Genomic DNA, 7,474 nt, shown 5'->3' on the forward strand with positions numbered 1-7,474 from the left:
GTTTGCAACACTTCCTTTAAATGCCTAATCTCCTCAACAATCTACCATGAACAGTGGATACTCTTGCTTTCTCTCTCCCCCTCTCTCTCATTTGTTCTCTCTCCTAGTCTCATTCTGTGCAGTATGGCTTCAGCACTTCTATTCATTGTTTCAAGAATTGCCAGACTCATAGTCTGGTGTACCATCTGGCCGAGGGAAGATTCTGTTTTTTTTTCTGTGAAGCGCTGCTGAAGAATGGCAATTGCTTTGGTGCTGGACCTGTACTTTAAGATTTTTTGGCTTGGGGTTAATGATTGTGGGATTTGAGGGCAGCACCCTACCCTTTCCGGCTAGTCTGTCAGGAAGCTCATTCCTTTGGATGCCTATGTGGCTGGGGACCCAGATTGTGATTATATTTCTACCCTGAACAAGAATCTTTTGCATTATGGTATACACAGCAGTCAGAAGTGTAGGTGGCATTGGGCTGTAGACTGTCAACAGCTGCTCTAGAAGCCCATATGCATTTGTCTTTCTCTCAGGGAGGTGTGGGATAAGGTTCTCATGATCACATCTGTCTTTATTGGAGTGAGGTGCTGTTGTAACCGACCCCTGCAACCTGCAGCGATACAAGCTTCCCCAAGGCTGGGTCCAGATCCACAGCCTGTCCTCTCGCCCTCAACACCGTCAGGGCAGCTTCTCGTCGACGCATACCGAGACCTGATTGGTTGACCACGGACACCTCACGGTTCGCCCATTGGACCACAGGCTCCCCTCGTTCCTGGGTGGCTGGCACAGAGACCCAATTTGGCTCCCGCACCCGGCCCGAGTTCAGGACTCACGATCCTCCAGCCGAGAGCAAGACACAGCAAGCAGCAACTAGGCCTACCCAGGCCTTAGCCAAGGGGTGAGCCGCCCCGACTCTCCCCCTGGCCAAGCTCCAGCACACCAGCCATACCTGTGGGCACTCACACACACACGCAAAAGCTCCTTATAGAGATGATTAACAGACCAGTCCATATATGGCGGATACCAATCCACTGCCATATTATCAACACCCTAATGGAGTTTGTGGTAATGCTTCTTGTGAAGCCAGCGCCTGCAGTGTAGTTTAAGGGATCCACCAATCCATCCATGAACTAGATTCTACTTCTCCAGTTGTGATGGCTATAATGATCATTTGCGTTTTCGTCTTTGGGCTAGACATGGAGTTTCTCTCTCTCTCTCTCTCTCTCTCTCCTTGACATGCCTAGCGACTGAAAAACTCGATTAAGGTCTGTGTCCATAGTGGGGATTCAATATAGTCAGGGTGGAGGGAGGCCATCCCCTTAACAAAGAGGTGCTCTTTGAGCTGATAGCTTACTAACATCCTGGCTGTGCTTGTCAGCCAGTTATCTACAAACAGCTCATAATCTTATAGGCATCCGAGTACTTTTCGTGTCTGTAAGTGTTCCACGGTGCCTGGATGACCTTAGAAAAAAATGTGCAGCCATAAGATCAATTCGGGTGTCCAGGTGCAGGAAATTTGCTTCCACTTACGTTAGTTTTGGCATTCGCATGGTACTCGTATTTGGCATCACATGTCCCTGTGCTGTGGTTCTCGTTATATGAGGAATCTATATCTTCAAAGTGCAGAGATTCAGCTTCTGGTTTTGCAGTGCCTGTGAGAATTGCTCTGAGGTAGTTGCAGGGAGGGGACTCTCGCACTAAGCTGGTTTGGAAGCTTCCAGCTTCCTCCCCTCCATGGCTGCAGCAGTCTGTATCACTGCCATTATGGCGACCTGTACTGCTGTAGCAGCATGACCCCACAACCTGCAGCTCGGCATAGTTTCCCAGTTTGGTTGACAGCTGTGGTCCACAGCAGCCTTGTTCTCAAACCTCACCATCAGCCGCTTCTTGAACACTCAGTGCCGAAACCTGATTGGACAGAATGGACACCTTACAGCTCGCTCTTTGGATCACAGGCTAGCGCTCATTCCCTAATAGCTGTTACAGCTTGACAGTAGTTAAGATCCAGCATCCGGTCCGAAATCAGCATCCCTCGATCCTCCATCTGAACCCAACTACAAGCAGCAGCAGCATAAGGTCATCCTGAGGTCTTCGACGTCGGGGAGTTCACCGGCTCCCAGCATCGATCTCCACTCACCTTCAGCAACAAGCCATACCTGTGAGAATTCACATTCACACAATCACTCCCTTAAGAGATATTGACCAGTCAAATGGTGGATGCAAACCATCTGCCATACTGTCTTCTCCACCTCCTCGCTGGATATCCCCAAAATTCAAAAGCCACTGCAGTGATCACGACAATTAATAGGAGAGACATGGCCTTCTCATCCAAGAGGTTTTCGTCGTCTCTTGGTACTTTGAACCTTTTTTTTTCTATTCCTTTTTGTGATCACATACAAGTGCTGTATTGGGAGGTGTCTCTTTCCTGCAGGAGGCCGGGAAGTCGTTCCTCTTTGTTCTGTCCCCAAAGGACTGCCTCCTTTCCGAACAGGTGTTGCAGGAATGATGCCTCTTGGCGCATTTTAGACATTTGGCTATGTGGTGTCCCTTTAGTTCTTCACCCGGAGGCACACTTCTCGGTTGCAGTGCCTCGCCACAGACACAAAATCTAGGTTTAATGCAACTGACCTAGTGTCCACATTTTGATGATGAACCACCTAATTGGCTCAAGTTTTAATATATGGTTGTAAGGGTGGGACACAACTAAGATCAATGCTATGATTGAAGTGTAATCCCGTGTCTACTGAAGCTTTTCTTTTGGACCTCTTTTGTGAGGCTTCCATGACCTCTACATCATAGGCAAGCGAAAAGCCATATAAAAAAGTCAAGAGTAGTTTTCTGATCTTTGGGCACAATCATCATTCCTTGGTCTCTGGCAATCCAGATTATCAACCGGATTTGCCTCTGCATCTTCAATGCTCGCACAAATTGGTAGGCAGTGTCGACGCATTCAGGTTTTAACAGCACCTTAAACTAGGGAAATATCTTAAGCTCCAGACTCTCCTTCTGAGTCTGTCATTCTTTCCTGGGTCGTTTCCCCACCGCCCCTTCAGCTTTGGTTTTAGCTTTGTTGGTGGGGGCAGCTGATCCAGCTTGGTCTGTAGCTTGTGCCTCTAATCGGTCTGGGAGGACGTCTGAAGAGTAGTCAGAAGTCTGCCTGTCTCTGGTTGCCGGTATGGAAAGGCCAGCCTTCGATTCCATCTGTTAGACTGGTTTCATAGTGAGAATTTTTGATCGGATGGTTTCTCTGTTTCGTCCATTTTAGCAGCAAGCTTGGCAGATTCGGCCAGTGTTTTTCCCTTCGGATCAATAGAAGCTCTGTAAGACTCCTCAGAGTGACTGCTATACAGTCTTTTCCTTGCCTTAGCATTTCTCCCTGATCAATGTGATCCTTGTTTTCCATAGGTTCACTAAGGGAAGACTGGCATGGTTTGGTGATGGTATGATCTCAGGGCCTAGCGGACTCTGATTCGTTGGTACAAATCAGCAGAATCACACAAGCCAACATAACACTCACCAAACTCAGACGCTTCTCATGCTGCAGATCACAAAGCCTGGACTCTACAAAAATGTCACAACTAATGCAATATCAAAACTCACAAAAACTTAAAAAGCAAAACACTACTCAGTACACGGTACTGAATTTCTGTAAAACTCTGGCACAGAATATGCAGCATTCAGCCACTAAAAACGCGCACACACAGAGAGGCCATGGCAACCCAGGTTCAAGGCCTGGTTGAGCAGGTAAAGTTATTCCTTCATTGCAAAGCACTATTCCATCTTTCTGAAAGTCCGCCTCAGTACGTCTGACCGGTTTTAAACGCTAAATCCATTTCCACCGAGTGCCACGGGAAGTGTATGTAAAACTTCACTATCATGACATGTTTGAGTAGATAGAGGCATTGTTCAAGGAAGCTAGTAAGCTCCTAGTTGCACATTCCTTTAATTGGGTTGTATAGAATGATTGGCTAAGCATCTAGTCTTGTCCTGGTCGCAGAGATCTTCGTATCCATATATGTATATATGTATATGTATGTATGTGTGTATATATATACATATATATATATATATATATATATATATATATATATATATATATATTTTATATATATACATACATATATATATATATATATATATGTATGTATGTATATGTATATGTATATGTATATATATATATATATATATATATATATATATATATATATATATATGTATGTATATGTGTGTATATATATATATATATATAGATATAGATATAGATAGATATATATATATATGTATATGTATGTATGTATATATATATATATATATATATATATATATATATATATATATATATATATATAATGTGTGTGTGTGTGTGTGTGTGTGTGTCTGTGTGTGTGTGAGAGAGAGAGAGAGAGAGAGAGAGATACACAATACATACTACACACACACACACACACACAATACATAACACACACAAACTCACACACACACACATACGCACATACTACACACACTACAGACACTACACACAGAGTGTATTTTATGTTTATGCCAAAAATATAATCCCAGATTGAATATTGACGGGGAGACCAATCAATTTTCTCAAAATGCTGATAAGCAAGTTCCTGTAATTAACACCTGTTTGTGTTTATTTTATCTCTAATAATACCTTGCATAACTTTTATGCAATGTGTTTTTAAACTTATGCTAACCTTCATAAAGGATTGCAGGGATATGACAATTCTATTGGTTAGCCAAAATATGTAGTGAATAAGTATGTGTTCACATTATCTATCCATGGAGCCTTGTATGATCATTTGCAGTAACTTATGTTGCTTAGTCTTGGCCAATTGCAATATAAAGAGATCCGGAATTTGAATTTTAATATACCAAAACCTCAAGGAAGGATCACATCAGCTTTTGGTGCAAGGATGGGCCCCATGATACTGTTTTAGGCTTTGAGGAGGTTCTTCGCTGTTTGAATATGAAAACAAGTCAGAATACATTATCGATTGCTATTGACATATTGACACTTAGGCGTCACATCAGATGCTATGAAGAGGTCAGATAGTGAAGATGAGGCGCATTTGCGCTTCCCCGCCATTCCCGGTTACTTCAGACCCTTATAAGAAGACAAAGAAAAATGGATTCATCGAAAATATGCTCATCCAGTCATACCCACATAAACATGCTTGGCTAAAAAATAACAGTATATAGAGGAAAATAGAAAATCCCTCATATAAATAGAATTATACATGCGGAGTTATGCGCTCAGAGAGTGCATAACTCGGTCAAGGTAATGGGATCACTGATGCAATAAAAAAAAAAATCACACTTGAAGAATTACATTAAAGTCATTTTCTCAAGAACACTGTCGATCAGTAAACATCCTTAATTATCCCTGTATATAGGGTTACCTAATGGAATCATTAAAAATAATAATAATAATAAATACGGAATCTGGATCACCACCAAAATTTAATAGCACAAAAGTTAGGGCTAAGACACAACTGGTAGAAAATTTATAAAATCATAAAAAAATCATAAAATTCTATTCATATCCTGTTAACTCAGCAACCAAACTGCTAACACTACCAAAATCACAACCTCCTTGGCGGAAAACAATAGCAAGCCTGTAATACCCTTCGATACTCACATGTAGTGACGACGAAGGCCGTCATAGGTCTCAAAGGCACAGTTGCGTATTCTACCGTCGATCTGCAAAGTAAAAGTCAGACAAAAATTAGACATATAAGTTGCGCGCGCGCGTGTGTGACCATGCATGTATGTGTGTGTAGATGTATGTGTATGTATACATGCATGAATGTGTAAATGTATATGGTAATGCGTGCGTGTGCGTGTGTGCGTGTGCGTGTATGTGTGCGTGTGTGTGTGTGTGTGTGTGTGTGTGTGTGTGTGTGTTATTCCAGCCAAAGTTTGTGTTCTTCAAATTTAGAGAAGCATATAAGTTATTTCATCTGTAATATTGCACTTACGGGTATATTAAAATGTTAATATTGCTATAAAGATATACCCCAGCCATAAACTTCTCAAAATGCCTCAATTTTGCACTTTTAGTGCCTGGATGGCTAAATGGCATTCATCTTTTGATTGTTAGTTGAAGTTTCATTTTGAATTAATTCTCGCAGGATTCATGTGCCTGTTAGAAACTACAGAAATTGCTGGTATAAGAAGAGCAAAAAAAACATATGATAATGCGGTTAAGACTCTTCCAGGCTGCAACTCAAGCTTCTATGGGATCACTCTGCTGTAAACAGCGTTAAAAGAATGAACCAAGTATTCATTTTAAAGATCTTATTAACTCATGTTTAAATACGACTCAATACTCGTGTTGATTGGCTAGACCAGACGACTACTTTTTCATTATCTGATCAACCACTTTGAGAATACAAGGATTAAGTGAACAAGCTTTTTTCATTTTTCAGACTACTCGTTTTGAAATGTATGTGTAAATTACCATAGTTGGAATAAAAGTGGTACTTGTCTTATAACGTAACAGGTAACTAGATAAATTCAATACAGGTTTTAGTCCTGCACAAGATGGAATACATGTATCCCTTGCAATAGATCTTCTGTAATAGATGTATTACAGAATAGAATTGCCCAACCGATAAACAAAACAAAACAAAATATTTACAATATAAATTGAGAACAATCCATTTATTTGCGTGTTAGGACTGCTATGGACTGTTGACAAAAGAATCATTAGATAAAGTAAGACATTTTTACATATTTACATGAATGGCATCTTGGTAACACTCTAAGTAATTCTTTATTTTGCAACAGACATGAAGCCATTTACTGGTTGTGTTGAACAATGTATAATGGCCATAAATGTTTTGCGGTGATTGATTGATGCGACAGAGAGAGAGAGAAGGAGGGAGGGAGAGAGAGAGAGAGAGAGGGAGAGAGAGAGAGAGAGAGAGAGAGAGAGAGAGAGAGAGAGACAGAGAGAGAGAGAGAGAGAGAGGAAGAAAGGGAGGGAGAGAGATAAAGGCAGAGAGAGGGGGGGAGAGGAGGGAGGAAAAGGCAGACATGTGATTGGTGGGCCCGCGGAACATGCTATCTCCCTTTTACCATGGTCTCCCCTTCAGAGTGCCCATAGAAAAAGGATTCCTCCCCTCAACGCCAAGAGAGGGCAGGCCAGGAAGGACCCATGGCTGCTGTCTTCCATGCCAGGGAGGCAATAAATGCCCCGGGAGCCCAGCGGTCAGTTTTCTCACTCGTGATTGGAATGTTGAAGTATCCAGACCTCTCTCAAAATGTAGCAGCAGAGAATTAAAGAGCCTAGTGCCACTTGAGCTGCCTTGGTTTCCGAGGCCTCTCGTCACACTTTGCATTTTCGCTTCTGAGTTATTTTAACGTAACTTGTAAAGTAAAACATCTGTCTTTACAGTTTGCAGCACTTTGTGCTTTGACTGCACCTTAAGTGCCTTGTATTTTACAGGTCGCACGAGGCGGCAGAGGTAGTCATAGG

General features: G+C 42.0%; 1 long non-coding RNA gene across 1 annotated transcript in view; it reads right to left on the reverse strand.

Annotated features, from left to right (window-relative positions):
* LOC138861485 (uncharacterized) overlaps positions 1-5,674 on the reverse strand; it is a 105,358-nt gene extending 99,684 nt beyond the window's left edge. The window contains exon 1 of the long non-coding RNA XR_011398534.1: positions 5,633-5,674. This is a non-coding gene — a long non-coding RNA (uncharacterized lncRNA). The remainder of the gene's footprint in view (positions 1-5,632) is intronic.
* Between the last annotated feature and the right edge of the window lie 1,800 nt (positions 5,675-7,474).

Source organism: Penaeus vannamei, chromosome 4 (assembly GCF_042767895.1).
Source record: "Penaeus vannamei isolate JL-2024 chromosome 4, ASM4276789v1, whole genome shotgun sequence".
NCBI classification, from domain to species: Eukaryota; Metazoa; Arthropoda; class Malacostraca; order Decapoda; family Penaeidae; genus Penaeus; species Penaeus vannamei.